A 16,087-nucleotide genomic window follows, 5' to 3' on the forward strand; every position below is an offset into this window, starting at 1 on the left:
TTCTATTATTTTACATCTACAACAACTGAAAATATATTTTTTATAAACCGCAAACTTCACCTCATAAAAATTCATTACATAAGGGCATAAACAAGTATTTTTCCTTCCAGTCATTGGCAGTAAGTGATTCATCAGTTTTCCACAGAAAACCAATTTCATTGCAGATGTTCTGCAGACTCCCTGAATTGTAGAATCATATCATCCAATCCCAGCAAAAGGAATGTAGGTATTTTTTTATAAAAAGGGGGGGGGGGGGGGGGGAAGGCTGTGCTTAGTCTTTTTAATAGGATTGAATATCATTTGCTGTTTCATCATTTTTGTGAAATAACCATAAAGTAATCAGCTTGCCATTCTTTCCTTTCCTGTACAAGCTATCAACTTACTCACAATGCTGATTTCATAGCAAGTGCATAAGTGAGTAACTTGCAGGAGAGAAAAATCTTCCTTTGAGATTAAACAAAATGTAACTGGGTTACATAGTTGTCTCTCTTTCTTCTTTCTTTCTTTTTTCCTTCCTTCTTTCTTCCCTTCTTCATTCCTTTCTTTCCTTCCTTTGTTCTTGCTTAATACTTCAAAATATAGAAATTTCCCATAGAAATCAGCCACTAATTTTAATTTTCAGACAGACTTACCTTTTTTTTTTCCTTTTGGGGAAGATTTTTAAATTAGAGTTTACTTTTATAAGAATAAGTAGCTATTAATTCAATTCTATTTTTTCACAATGTGGATGAAATAATGAATGGACCTGAAAACTACTTTTTGCAAGTGTTTGCAGTTTTGTTCAATTCTATTCTGTAAGGCATATAGAGTCCACCCTACTATATTTCCATTGCATTAAATTATGTAGATACAAAATTCCATTCTGATAGCTGAAGGAGGGAAAGGAGACAAAGGAATATATTGAGGAGAAGGTAAAAAGGGATGAAGAAAGTTTGAAGCAGAGAAGCCAGAACAGTAGCTGGCAAGCAGCAAGAATCAGAATGAAAATTTATTTTCCAATTGGAAGAATTAATTTCTTTGATAACTGCAACATGGGATGGAATTTAGCCCTTACAGAAGAAGTTGATAGTAGCAAAATACACAAATTTAAGTCAACAAGTAAATGTTGTTTTTATACTGCTTCTATTTCTCATTTTGTTTTCTCCATTGCTACTATTCTTGCATAGAGATAACATTTGCCAAATGTATGTGAATCAATGATCCAAACACGGAGAAAGATCCTGTCTTAGAATCATAGAATCAAAGAATGATTTAGGTTGGACAAGACCTCTAGGATCATCAAATCCAACCATTGCCCTAGCACTGCCATGTCTACCACCAAACCATGTCCCTAAGTGCAACATCTACATGTCTTTTAAATACCTCCAGAGGTGATGACTTAACCACTTCCCTGGGCAACCTGTTCCAGTGCTTGACAACCCTTTCCACAAAAAAGTTTTCCTATATCCAATCTAAACCTCCCCTGGTACAACTTGAGGCCATTTCTTCTCATCCTATGGTTTGTTGCTTGAGAGAAGAAACCACCTCCCACCTTGCTAAAGCTTCCTTTCAAGTAGCTGTAGAGAGAAAAAAGTCTCCCCTGAGCTTTCTTTTCTCCAGGTTAAACCCCAGCTTCCTCAGTCACTCCTAATGAGACTTGTGCTCCAGACCCTTCACCAGCTTCATTGCCATTCTCTGGACATGCTCCTGCACCTCAATGTGTTTCTTGTAGCGAAGTGCCCAAAATTGAACACAGTACTCAAGGTGAGGCCTCAGGGATGATTACTGCCCTAATCCTTCTGGCCACATTATTTCTGATATAATCCAGAATGCCACTGGCCTTCTTGGCCAGCCAGGCACATTGCTGACTCGTGTTCAGCCAACTGTCACCAGTTAGCAGAGAGAAAAGATGGGTGCCTGCCCCTCCTCTTCCACTAGAAGTTGTAGGCTGGTATGAGATCTCCCCTCAGTTTCCTCCAGGGTTAAAAAGCTAAGTGCCCTCAGCTGCTCCTCAAATGGCTTCCCCTCAAGGCCCTTCACCATCTTCATTGCCCTCTTTCGGATACTCTAATGGCTTAATATCTTTCCTATATTATGGCACCCAAAACTGCACACAGGACTTGAGGTGAGGCCACTCTAGTGCAGGGCAGCACCAGGTCAAGCAGGACTTGCCCTTCAGAAACCCATGCTGGCTGAGCCTGATCCCCTGGTTGTCTGTGTGATAGTACTTGAGATGAACAGCTCCATGATCTTCCCTGGCATCAAGGTCAGGCTGACAGACCTGTAGTTCCCCAGATCCACTTTCCATCCCTTCTTGTAAACGGGTGTCACGTTTGCCAGTCTCCAGTCAACTGAGGACTCCCAAGTTAACCAGGACTGCTGGTAAAGGACTGGAAGTGTTTTGGTGTGCACTTTCTCAGTGCCCTATATTGTATTGTATCCACAAAAATAGTATGTAACTTGATGCTGAAAACAAATGGTGAAAGTCCTAAAGGAGAAAGCTTTGTTCAAAGTTTGAGAAAACAGCAAAATGCAGATCCAGCTGACTTTTGGTGACCTGATCAGATTCAGGCTATCAACAGATTTAACAGCTACGCTATGTCTATACCAGAACAAGGAACCTGTCAGGACCTGGGGTTTTTGTTACTGTGGGAAGTCTACATGGCACAGACCCCATTTGTGTCCATAAATTCACTACCCATTTAAGATGATGACTTTGAATGCTTGAGCTCAGCTGAGTTTATTTATATCTGTAAGCAACCACAGAGACTTAATTTCTAAGTCATTTCAAATGCATTTCACATGGTATTTCCCATGTATTGCAACTATGCTCACAAATTGTAACTGAGCTCAGTAGTAGACAAAACCAGACAGAGGGTGTCTGCTGCCTTCTAATACTAACCTCCACACAAAAAGCACATCAGTAGAATTAGGGAGTCACAAAAGCAGCACCAGCTTCAACTTTGACATTACTGGTGCTTCTGACGGATCTATGAGCACCTCCAGCATGCTCTCTGCTTCTTTATTGCTTCTCCAGTTCACTTCTTTCCAGGGCAGAATACCCACCTGGTTTCCCTCCTGTGACTGTTACAATAAGCAAAGGAGCTCAAACTGCTGTTGTCCTTGTTTCCAAAGTAGAAACCATGATTTGATAAAAACAGAAATAATCTCCTCCTGCCCATTCAAGTTCTTGCTTTGCAAAGACAGAGGGAGAAAAGCCTAGACTGGGTTTAAGCATGGCTATATCCTAGGCACTTCCTTTCCCAACTTATTTCTGGCTTCAAACCCCCCAGGATCAGGATATTGACTGTGTGTCAACAAAATAAAACTGAATCTGGCATACCTCCTGGAGGACAGTGTACTCAAGCTACCTCTATTTGTCCTTTGAAGATTATAAAACCAAAAACTTGAGTCCATACTAAAGCTCTGAGCATATGCAGACTCTTACTCATACAGAATTCTACAAAATTCATCCTGTATGTCTGTATTTAACTGTGTTGTAACCAACATGGATGACTAGCAAATCTGAATTCAAGAACAGGATCAGATACTTAATTTCACAACTTTGGTATATGTAGAAAGGATGAACACTGATGTTCTCATTAGTCATGTATTCCCTGTGTATCCATGAAGAGGCAACTACAGAGTAGGTGCCAACCAGCACAGATTTGTTCAATCCTAAATTCAAGTGTGGTGCAAAATGAGAAATTGCACCCTGATAGCAAGAAATAATGGATTTCTTCATATGTAAGTTTATACATACATAAATATATAGAGAGATATATATGGTGGTTTATTAACTATATTTTTAGGATCTACTATTGTAGAATTGCAAACTTTACTGTTCTTCCAAAAGCAGTGCAGCATTCCCCCAGGGTGCCAGATATTGTAAGATCAGGCTCCTAAGGAGAAGAGCTTACACAGTTTTGCAAGAATGAGCTGTAACAAAACATAAAAATAAGTTCCAGGAGAAAAAAAGCTATAGACATATGGACAGAAATAAATAGAAGAGGCAGTAATTTCAGAGGAAAGCTTAAGGAGGACTTGAAAAAGGAGAAGGAACTTGGCAACTGGGGACAAGAAAATTTACCTCATGCAGCCACTTGGATTGAGGAGAGCAGCATGTAAAATGAAAAGAAATGTTGATTCTTACCAAGGTATTGAAAAACCTATTGAATTAAGTTTTTCCTTTAAAAAGCCTTGCTGGAGTTTTCTGTGTGAAAAACAATCAGTCTGCTAACTGCAAGATCCAAGTGAATATATGGGAAAATATTTTTCTTTCTGTGATATAGGTTACACTGACATGTAGAATGGAAGTTTAATACTGTACTTTATCATTAGTCCAATGAAATTACAGATATCAGCTTCTTTAACAAATTAAAGTTATACCACATGGAGAAAAGGATTAAACCACATGCAGAATTAAGGTTATCTTCATTCTTTTCTAGCCTTAGACCATTGAAATGAAAGAGTCCATTCGAGAAAGTTGCTAGGAGACCATAATCACAAGTGTCAGAATAATGCATTTTTATTTAAAATATGAAATGTTGATTAATGAACATACTTAACAGATAATGAGGAAAGGTATTGAAAGCATCTATGTTCAATCAAATTTCAGGTGAAACATTTAATTTGGAAGTTGAAAAGCTGATGAGAATTGAAAGTCTTCAAGGTAAAGCCAACCAAGTCATGCAGTTAAAACTGAAGGACACAACAGTTTATAAGTATTTGATTAGAAGCCCCTAGATACTAAGAAGCAAGAGAAAATGTTTCCAGGGTGCAAGTCGAAAAAGACTAAAAACAAAGAGCAAAAAAGGAAATTATTTAGCCATTAGTCTCATGTAGACATGTTGAAACTAAGGTAAGAAGAGCCAATTGCTTTGGAAGAAATGGATTGATTTAAAGGCAAGATACTGGAGAAGGTGTTGTATGTGTAGCACATTAAAATTAGAGAAAACTAAATAATGAATTTAATTGGTAGAGAAACTTCAGCCTATATAATTATATATTAATTATACCAAGTCCTCCAACAGTGTCTACTGTGATAGCTGTGTTGTTTTGTGTCATGACTATTTTATGGTATTATGGCCTGATAGCACTTGGATGATATTTTTCATGCAGGATTTATGATTCTTATGTTCTTGCAACCAGGAGTTCAAGTATGTTACATAACTAGGAATCTGAAATTGTAAGGCATTGGCTCTCCTCTCTCACATTTAGATGGTAATGCATAATAAACAATTCACTGTGATGACCACCTCAGCTTCTTGCACATAGCGTGCATTGTGTCCTTATTGATTCATGTCATTGTCAAGGAAACCTATCAACATGACTGTCCATTGCAGCCACATAAACTAATTTGAATGCTCTGAAGAAATTGTTTCTTATATGCCAGTAGACACCAGCAGAAGGCAGGAAATGAGATACTGGTCCAGTGTCTGGCTGCTGTTCACTCATCCTACTAGTAACAACAAAATCTTATTGTAGATACAAATGATGCTAAGTCTTCTAAGGAAAAAATAAATCTGTACTAATAGAACAGGAATCACAAAATTCTATTGAAATATTAGTAGTTTGAAATAAAGTTTTCATTCTATTTTTAATGTGGAATAATCAAAGAAGCATAATATATTTCTGTATTAGTTTTACTTGATAAATAATAATACAGACATTTCCTTTTACCAAGCCATCACTTAGCTAATTCTGACTTAAATAGGTCTAATTATTATATGCATAGGATTATTTCAAAGTACAGCATATATTATTTCTAATGAGGAAGGGTAACTGCATCCAATGAGAAAAAAGTCATGCCTAAAGCAATTAAAATTCAGGAAAAATAGTTGGTGATGTTAGCTGAAATGACAGCTACTTATACATAGAAAGCGTAACCTGAAATAGTCCTTCCCTTAAAAGAAAAATAGATTAATGTTATTTTAACCATCGGCTCAAATTTTAAATATAAGAAGTATAGTCTACAACTGATAGTTTCTCCATTTTCCAGTAGAATAATAAAATTACGGAAAAAAGGGTTTGCTAATTTGTAATGGAGCACAGCCAAGTGTACCTTGTGTGTACAAAAAAAAAATTAGAAATGGTTTGTACTTCCAAAGTTTATAGTGGCTTCCATTAAAAGTTCCAAGTCTTTTTACTTTTTATTTAACAATTTTACTTCTGATCTGAATAAAGCTTTCTGGGCAAGCAGAAGAGAACTGACACTACAGATTCCTTTCTTGAATAGTGTCTTTATCACCTACAAAACCCAAAATTGAATAAGAAAAAAATTAATGTTTATTATTTTTGAGAGAAATTCCAAACTCTGAAAAATTTATTTGTTTGAACTCTGATAGTATCATTATTTAGTCATCTTTATATGGTATGATATTATTCTGGATTGCTTATTTAATTTATATTTTAATTTAACACCAGGTCTTGAAACTGTATATTAGTTAGTGAACCAAAATCACCAGAAATACAACATTAGTAATCAGACAATAACTAGCAAAATTAATTAATTTCTATTGTATAAAGGAAAAAAACCAAAGTAATGCTCTGTGTAAATTAGTGCACTCTTTTTCTTCCAGCACCTTAAGTAAGTTTTTTGCTGAAATATGTAGTAGAGTTTGCTCTTCTCAGCAGTTTTGGAAAAGCAGTTACTGGGTAAATTTCATAGTTATTATATCGGGGGGGGGGAGGGGGTGGGGTGGAAAATACATAGAAATTAGCAGTTTTCTAGGAACATTTAAGAGAGAACTTTTTAAAACTTTATATACACAAAAGAGTCTTAATAAATAAGATAAATGTGATTAGTTCTTAAACAGAAACAACGAGGCTCTGAGAGTATGTTCAACAAAGTATTTCAGTACCTAAATCCAAGACAGGGATCCACAACCACCAAGGAATATGTAAGCACCTTTCTTTCTACCAATAACTTTATTAATACAGTGAATTTCTTATACATGTCTTAGTCTGGTACTAGGCAATTCCAGAGTCCAGATCTTTTCAGAGAGCAGAGCATAATAATGTCTACTTTGTGTCTTAGACCACTTGGAATTTGTAAAGCAACAATCCTATTACCCATGTCTCCTGAAAGGGATGTTTCAGCAGCCATGCACCAGGATTTCCAAACATGCATTGACAACTGAGAGTCATACACAAAGCACAGAAAGAAGTAGCGAGATGTGCACCTGCCTATATCCTTATTTTTTTAATATAACAATGGGTAGAATTGAGAGATTTGATTTCTGTGATTCACACCTCCTGTAAGTTCAACTCACATGCATGTGAGGAGGCAGCACTAGCTCTAAATCAGGCTGCAGAGGAGGCAGCAGTCAGATATATAATAGCTTATACCATCTAAATGTGTCCTTTTAATGATCTGTTTTCTTTCTGCATAGTTTCATCACTGTGCTTTCCACTGGAAGTGAGTTCCCTTATTTTCAACTAAAAAGGTAATAAAGTGTGATATTGGCAGAACTATTTTGTTAATTAATGTCTCTTCTTATTACCTCTGCTGATTGCCAATTCTGTATCTTCTTGGAGTTCAGCACTTGGGAGATACTGAAGATCAACTTCCGTAGTTGTTGACAGTAACTGTTATCAGTAAGAGCTGATGGCCTTTGATGCATCTTAGTATGTAATAGTTTCTGCATTTGGCTTTTTTCTTCAGCACTGTGAGTTGCATTTCCCACATTTCAGCTGAGCAGTGAGAGTGTCTTCTTATTAAATGTGGCTTTCTCTTCTATTTCCCTCTCACCTTCAAACCTGTTGATAGAGTTCAACTGTTAACTTAAACAGTTTGCCCTCAAAACACTGCATGAATTCCATGAATAAAACTAGGATGTGTAATTTGGTCTTTGAGACATGAAAAGACCAGCAGAAGGAGTAGCTGTGTGGGCTTCCCCAACATATGGTGCCATCAATACAGTTTTATATGGACCATCACATGGAATTAGACACTATGCAGACTCACACCAGGTGTTGTTTGAACATTTGATTTTGCTACTATCATTTGTAAATATATATCTATCTATTAGGGACAAAAGAAAGAAAAGGAAGGAATGTAACAATGGTTGTCAATTCAGAGCACATGTTATTCTTAGTAACAAACGTACTTCACATTTTCCCTAGGACTGATTTCATGTGGTGGGTTAGAAGTGCAAGTGCAATTTCTGAGGCGATGGAGCACCTGCTCTTTTAACTTTTTTTTTTTTACAGAACTTGCAAATTTTTGTATTTATCCACAAGTTTTGGTTGTTCCTTCTCTCCTTACCACCAGAACATCAAAAACCATGCTCACCAAATAGCTCATTGAAGTTGATTCCAATTGCAACTACAATAATTCTCTATTTGTCTTTTGTCTTCAGGTGTCCCAAATCCTTTTACACAGGCTCATAATTCAAGGCAGTTCAGCGGGACTGGAGAATAGAACTGGTATATGCAATCTTCATTTTTATGCAGTTGACGATCTGCTTGTTAAGAATTTTAAAATTCCTCTTTCATGAAGAATTTTGTGCATGTAGCTGTTTTCCCTATACAGTGTTTGAAGGCAAGTCCTAGATAAGCTCTTAGGTGTTGCACAGAAGTTCTGTAAGGAAAGGCTCAAGCAGCAGCAGAAGAAAAATCAAGTCTTACTTTCAACTTCTTTTCTTGTTCTTATTACATATCTGCTACTATGTTCTGAACATTTAATTTATGGTTATTCCATGTGTAAAACATATTAGGACATTTTCTATCCTCAAAACTATTTTTACTCTTTTGTTTCATAAACAACTAAACCAATGAAATAGTATTGAATGAAAAGATATCTCAGAATTTAAGAAATGGGGAATAAAGTTTCATTCTCTTGCATATGTGTTTCATTTTGCTTTAAAAATGTAACAGAGATGCTGCCCAGGATCTTCCTAATTCTCTCATTCTATGTATAGACTATTTACCAGGTCTTCCTAAAAATTGGATCTATCACAGTAAACATAGGGTACATGTGAAGGAAAAGTGTACTTTGAAGATTTCTTTTTTGCCCCCATAATCTACACCAGTGTCTTTGTCACCTTCCCACTTTTCTTCTGCTGGAAACGAAGCAGTGGCCATGTGGAGTTCTATAACAACACCAAGTCAAAATACAGTTTGAGCTTTCAAAGGGCTTTGGAAAGTACCCTTCAATCTCAAAATGTAAGTCATAAGCTATAGTTACAAGCCCACCTTAGCATCTCAGCTGTATTGAGTGGATTGTCTGATGCTATCAGATAGCTTTTTCTACACTGGAGAAGGAAAAGTGTCTTAATTCCTCTCTTCTCTGTTGGAAACTCGAGCATTTAAGCTCCAAGCATTAGTGGTTCATTTACAAAACCCAGATAAATTCTTCAGGAACAGAAGTGGCATTGTCTCATGTTCTACCAATGTTTAGGAAAGAAGACCAAATAAATATTTATTAAATTTCTAACTGAGACTGCAAAGCAATAGTGAAAAGGGAGGAACCATAAGAATTGGTTTGTATCTTTTAATATTACAAATAAATGATTTACACTAAAAAAATACAGAAAGACTTCAGTGCCAAAATCCACACTTTTAAAGAAAATTCATATCCCATAATGTGCTATATATAACATGTCTAATAAGACAATTCAATTATAAGAGTAGTCCTGCTTATACTGTTTGGATCTTTTTTCAAGTCCATCTAAACCCTTCTCTCTCTCTCTTTTTTTTTTTTTTTTTTTTTTTTTTTAAGTTGGGAAAATAAAAAACTTTCCAAAACAGAAATATTTTCAAAAGGTGTCTAACATTAGGATGCTGGAAAAGTACTTCACAGCAGGGGTCCCAAAGCAAGACAGACAGATCTTATGGTCACTTTTGAAAATCTTGGCAATCTGATTTTAAAATTTTAATCTAATTTCCTGTGCTTATTTATAGAACAGAGCCCTTTGTTGAACTGCAGCCATTCTGTGAGTTTATGTTATCAGCTATAAAAACGTACCCTGTCCCAATTTCACAAGTCCTTAATTGCTCATCTCCTCCCACAGAAACCATTAACAAGTGATACATGATATGTATTTCTTAAAATATAATATGAAATGCAAACCAAAGTGTCAGGCTGTTCAGAAGCTATGCATATTTTGGTGACTCAGAACAATGCGCAATGGTATAAGGAGATTAATAAAATTAGGAGTTCATTTTCATTCCCAGTTCCAATTGGTCTTATTTAAATGCTGGGCTGTCCTAAGGTTAAAAATAATCTCTTCTACTTTTAAGCTTTTAAATTGTAGCTTTAATCCTTTGTCTCGTTTAAATTTGATGGACTACATTCAAAGTAGATAGATTATAAATATTCATGATTTATCTCTTTATTTTGTTAAATGTTGCCCATTACAAACCAAAGAGGTCAGCAAAATGCAATTTGTTAACTTTCCACCGATTATTGAAATATATTTTCCACATGGTCACCAAAAAATGCTGTTTAAATCTTGTTTTCTTATTTCAACTCAATATTTCCTCTCAGAAAATTAATCTGGTAGCAAGTATTTTTTAAGGAGTTCATCAGACTGTGAGTCATATTGCATTTGTTGCAAGAAAACAAACATGTATATTTAAGGAAGGGAGATATGTGATCTAGGTAACCGCAGGCATAGAAATCTTACTTCATGGAGATTTTTAAACAAATCTGGAGTAAAGTACAATTAATTATATAAATCAGAAGTGAAAAAATTCTAAGTAGGTGCATCAAAAGCCAATCATGTGCGGTAATTGTACCATTCTTGTCTAAATTAATAGGTTTTCTAAGAAAAGAAAATGTAGTAGCTAAAATTTATCTGGGCATCAAAGTTACTACTAAGTAACTTCTGTGGAAAGTTGTTTATTAAGTTAATGAAGCTAGATTAGTGTAAGAATTTAAATATGGGTAAGAAAAGAGTTCAGGTGATACTGTTTGTGGAAACTATTAGTATGAAAAGTAAGATAATTACAGTGATACTAAATTAACGTGAAAGACATCTAGACTATCGAACAGAGCATAATGAACAACTGAACGTTGAAGTGAAAGAGCTGGGATGACATACAACAGTAGAGTGAGGTTTAGGACAAATAGCAAGACTTTGGTGTTTACAGATGGAATTAATAGAGGAAGACAAAATTTTGTACTATTAGTCAGTCACATAAAGTACATGAACAAGCCATGTGAAGAGGCTATCAAAATAAAATATGAAGTTGTGGCAAGTAAGGTATTTGTAGTAGAGAAAGGAAAGTAATATTTCTATTGTAGAAGACATTGGTGAGATTTCACCTCAAGTACTACTTAAAGTTTCTGTCATGTGTTAACAGAAAGATACATGGAAATGAAAAGAAGCACAAAGAAGTGGACCTGAAATATCTGCCTACAGAGAAGGAAGAGTATGTAGCTATTATATGCAGAATAGCTCACTTTTCTCAGCTCATGCAATGACCTTAAAGACTTGTAACTGTGTTAGAGAAGTGCTTTGAGCCGATATAGTCAACCTTGGACAAAAATATGTTAATTTTAGAAAACCTCATCTAAGAATGTAGAAGATGTAGGCAAAAGAAGTATTCCTCACAAAAGTGGTCTTTAGACTAGAAGACTAATCTTTCTTTTCCCTGCAATCTTGCAAGTCTGTGAAAAAATTCCTCCAATGAATGATTCAGAATGCATAAAGTTAAGCTACTACTCCAAACTGGTGGAAATTGAAGTCGATATTTCTGTGTAGTGTTTTTTTTTTTCTTTTGCAGTATTCAGACATGTGTATGTTTAATGTAAATGACTAGGAGAACTCTGGAGAACTGAAAATTATGGTTCTTGGTGGAAGTTTCTGGTATATTTTACTGTCTAGCTACTTGGGGAATGCAGACACCAGAGACATAGACACAGCTAGCTTTTTTTTAGAAGATGAAGTGTGTCAAGTTCTTTTATCAGCGCACTCATTTATAGTAAACCCATGACCTGATGCATGGATGGACGGTATGAAATGTGAGCTGTTGGATCCTGGGGAATAGAATTTCTCTGAGAAGAAGAGGGAAGATGAGCTGGTCTACCACTGTAACCTACATCAAAGTGGAAAATGTGAAACTGCATAGAGAAGTTAAGGGCCATGTACACTCAGATCAACCACACCAGCTGACATCCCCACCTTCTAAAGAACAAGGGGTATATTCAAGTGAAACTGTACTAGCATTTTAAATTGGATAGAAAATAACATAAATATTATTATAGATATTTCTGTGAAATTAATTGGATAAAATAGTATATTATTGCCTTGAAAATTTTTATTTCTTCAGCCAGTTATTCTTTCTTCTACAGTTTTTATAGAAAATAATTGATATTGCAGGCTTCATCAGTAGAATTTCAGTTTAACAAAATCTACTGAGTGTTAACAGTTCCAGGAAATAACTGAGGTCACTAGCTTGAAGTGTTTTATTTTACAGCATGTTTTTATCAGGATATATATCAAAAACAAATAATCCTCAGGCCAAAACTTTCTTATATTCTGGAGCTTTTTCTCCCATGAATCCATAAGAGATTTGCCTTGATAGCTCCTATTAACACAAGTGGGAGTTGCAGGCCAATCCCCTATGCATTATTTGAAGAACTTATCTCAAAGCATTGCCCAAAGCAAATTTTTATGATAGCTTAGCACCCTTGGGAACAGGGATTTATAATGGTAACAACTGAAAAAGACCCTAATCTATAGTTTAGTTATGGGAATAAGAGTAGTGCTATATGTTTTCAGTTATTATGCTGCTGAACTTGAACTCCAAATTGTTTCGTTCTTGAAGAAATATTTGAAGTAGTTTTATTGAAATAACTATTATAATGCTTTAAAGTTTCTAAAGTATTTTAATATTGTCACAGATTTCAAGCTTTTTCCATTCCTCACATGGCACAATATTTAACAACATGATTATTAACAGAAACTATATAAAACCCTTCAAAAACACCATGTAAAGCAACACTCTTCTATGTATAACTTAAAAATAATGTTTTCCTAATATCTATACTTTTCATCTATTACTGGTAATTTTTGCTGTGATAACAGATCTAACTTGTTCTTTTGGTAAACACCTCTGTTTTAAAAACTTCCAAAAGGAAATAGGAAATAAGACTTAAGCTAAACATCATAAGTAATGCTCTTCAAATTATCGTCTCAATAATACAAATGTATGTATGGCTAGGCTTTGTGAACAAAGATTTGGGAAGGGCCCTACCCACATGGGTGTGTCCTTTTGAGCCTGTGCAGTGGATTTTTTAGGTGAGGCACAGTGTGCACGGAACTGGCCCCACCCTTTACTCCTAAGGTTCATCTGCCACGGCCGAGCAAGCTTGGATAGTGACAGTGAAGTCCTCAGGACTAGAACCTACAGCCCCCGGTATTCTCAGGAGGTCTCCCATCCAAGTACTAACCGGGCCTGACCCTGCTTAGCTTCTGAGATCTGACGGGATAGGGTGTCAGGGTGGCATTTAACTGCCTGTCTCAGTATTACAGTCCAACATTTAAAATCAATGCTGATAATAGCATATAAAATCAGAAGTATTTTTAAATTTGGTATTTTTTAAAATCTTTTGCCATGGTAAATGTTTGCTGTTCTGTAATTTTAGAAATTTTGCTAGGTTTGAAAACTTACTAATGAAAACAAAGCAAAGTTTTAAAAGTTAATGAAAAAAGAGGGAGGTTGATACTGGATTTTTCATGGCAAATTTTTGGATCTTATTGAGAGAAAAAATACTTTCTTAAAATACATAATTTTGACATATTTTGTTTTTCATATGAAGTAAGAATTTTTATTTATAAAGACAGGTTTTTGAAGAACCTTGAAAAAAATGGTCAAATTGTGACCTAGTCTAATTCTCTTAGATCCCACATACAATAGTATCATTCATAGCCGGAGTAATGCACTTTCACCGAAATGAATTCCTTTCACTCAAAGTCAAGGAATCACAAAGTGGTTGAGAATGGAAAATCACCTCTGAGAATCATCTGGACCAGCCTTCCTGCTGAAGCAGGGCCTCCTGAAGCTGGTTTACCAGGACTACATCCAGACAGCTTGTGAATATCACCAAGGAGGGAGACTCCACAACCTTCCAGGGCAACCTGTGCCCATGCTTGGTGACACTTACAGTGAAAAAGTGTTTCTTGATATCCAGACAGTGCTTTCTGCATTTCAGTCTATGCCCTTGCCTCTGGTCCTGCCAGTGGGCACCACTGAGAAGACCCTGACCGTCCTTTTTGTACCCTCCCTTCAGGTATTTATAGGTATTCATAAAACCACCCTGAGACTTCTACCAGGCTGAACAGTCCCAACTCTCTCAGCCTTTTGTCACAGGAGAGACACTTCACCCTTTTATAATCTTGATGCTATTTCACTGGACTTTCACCAATATGTCCATGCCTCATATACTCTGGAACCCAGAACTGCCTCTTTTGTACTATGGAATCCAGAACTGGGCACAGTACTTCAGGTGGGGCCTCACCAGTGTTGAGGGGAAGGGAAGGATCACATCTCTTGACCTGCTGACAAAACTCCTCCTAATGCCAGGATACCACTAGCCTTCTTTGCTGCCATGGCATATTACAGCTTACACAGCAATCTCGGGTCCTTTGCTGCAAAGCTGCTTTCCAGATAGTTGCCACCCAGCAGATACCAAGTCATGGGGTTGTTGATCCCCAGTGCTTTGTGCTTCCCCTTCTTGAACATCATGAGATTCCTGTCAGCCCATTTCTCCAGCCTGTCAATGTCCCTCTGGATGGCTGCACAATCCTCTGACATACCAACCACTCCTCACTGTTTTCTGTCATCAGTAAAGTTGCCACATCATCCAAATCATTTAATGTTAATCAAAATGTTCTGAGTTATCTTCTTTTGTTGTCTCCAAGCATCTTTCTCTCTTTCTTTCCGTCTTTTACTAGCTCTCTTGTGCTCCCAGCAACTGGAGTTGTTCTGAGCTCTAAACAATTCAGACATGCTGGCTGGTATGAATGCTCAGAAATCAAAGGGAACAGCGAACTGTGTAAGGAGCAACAGAAAATCTTAAGTGAGTGTTATGGGTTCACCTAGGTGGGCCTAGATTTGGGCTCTGAAGTGTGGACTAGGCCGAAGCTGTCAGCTGACTTGAGCTGGGCTGAGCTAACAGCTGACCTCTTCTAGCCAGTAATTTTGTATTCCATACCACATTATGACATCATCTCCAGGGAAGTAGGAACCAGTGTGGGAGTGGTTAAGGCAGTCGCTTCTCAGCCCTCCTCTTGGGAGGACGCACGATGCTGTCCCAGGGGGGATAGAGAGGACCAGGCCCACCACTGGCTCACAGGGTACCTCAGGAAAGTAAAATGTGTTGTTCTGGGTCTCTCCTTTCTGCTTGGGTTTGTCTCCCTGGGGAATAAGCTTCTTCTTAAGTAATGTGTAGTTAGGACAGTAGAATTTGTGTGTTCGTTAAGAAGTTGAGGTGGGGAACTTGTTGCAGACTTGTGTGAGTGTATATTTGTATTCTCTTCTAATTGTCTCTTTCTTTCTGTAAAAATATATGTAGATTTAGTATAAATGCAGTTTGAAGTGTTTTTTTCTTTCCCCTCTCTTTTCCTCCCTTTCCCTGGTGTTAGGAGGGAGGCTTTTCTCTCTGTGCTCGGGGGGGTTGGCAGTTGCTTATCTCAAACCAAGACAGTGAGGAGGAAATTCAATCTAGGTCATACTGCAGTGGTGGAGAAAGGTTTAATGGAAAGACTAAGTTAGCAGCCAGTTCATTAACTGCTGTCAGCTCATATACAGTCACACATAGTACTCCAAACTGCACTATCCTTGTTGATATCTCAACATAATGTGTAGAAAACAGTAGAGACATTTCATCATCAGGTATTGGGGGCTTAAGAACTAAAAGTTTGAGTTAGAACTGTGCTTCCACGTACAACTGAATTTTGTACATCAACTCAAATGGAAGCTAAGTTATAACTTCCTCTCTGAACTAGTCCTAGTAGAACACAGGTTTAATGTGAAAGCAAATTATGAAATTGTGTACTCTCCTCATAAGAATATATTGGAATGAATCCAAGACTTATCAAATTTACTGCATTTACTGTAGTTACAGCAATGTTGAGTTTGTACTGGATGTCTGGAA

The sequence above is a fragment of the Pithys albifrons genome, chromosome 4, assembly GCF_047495875.1.
Source record: "Pithys albifrons albifrons isolate INPA30051 chromosome 4, PitAlb_v1, whole genome shotgun sequence".
NCBI lineage: Eukaryota > Metazoa > Chordata > Aves > Passeriformes > Thamnophilidae > Pithys > Pithys albifrons.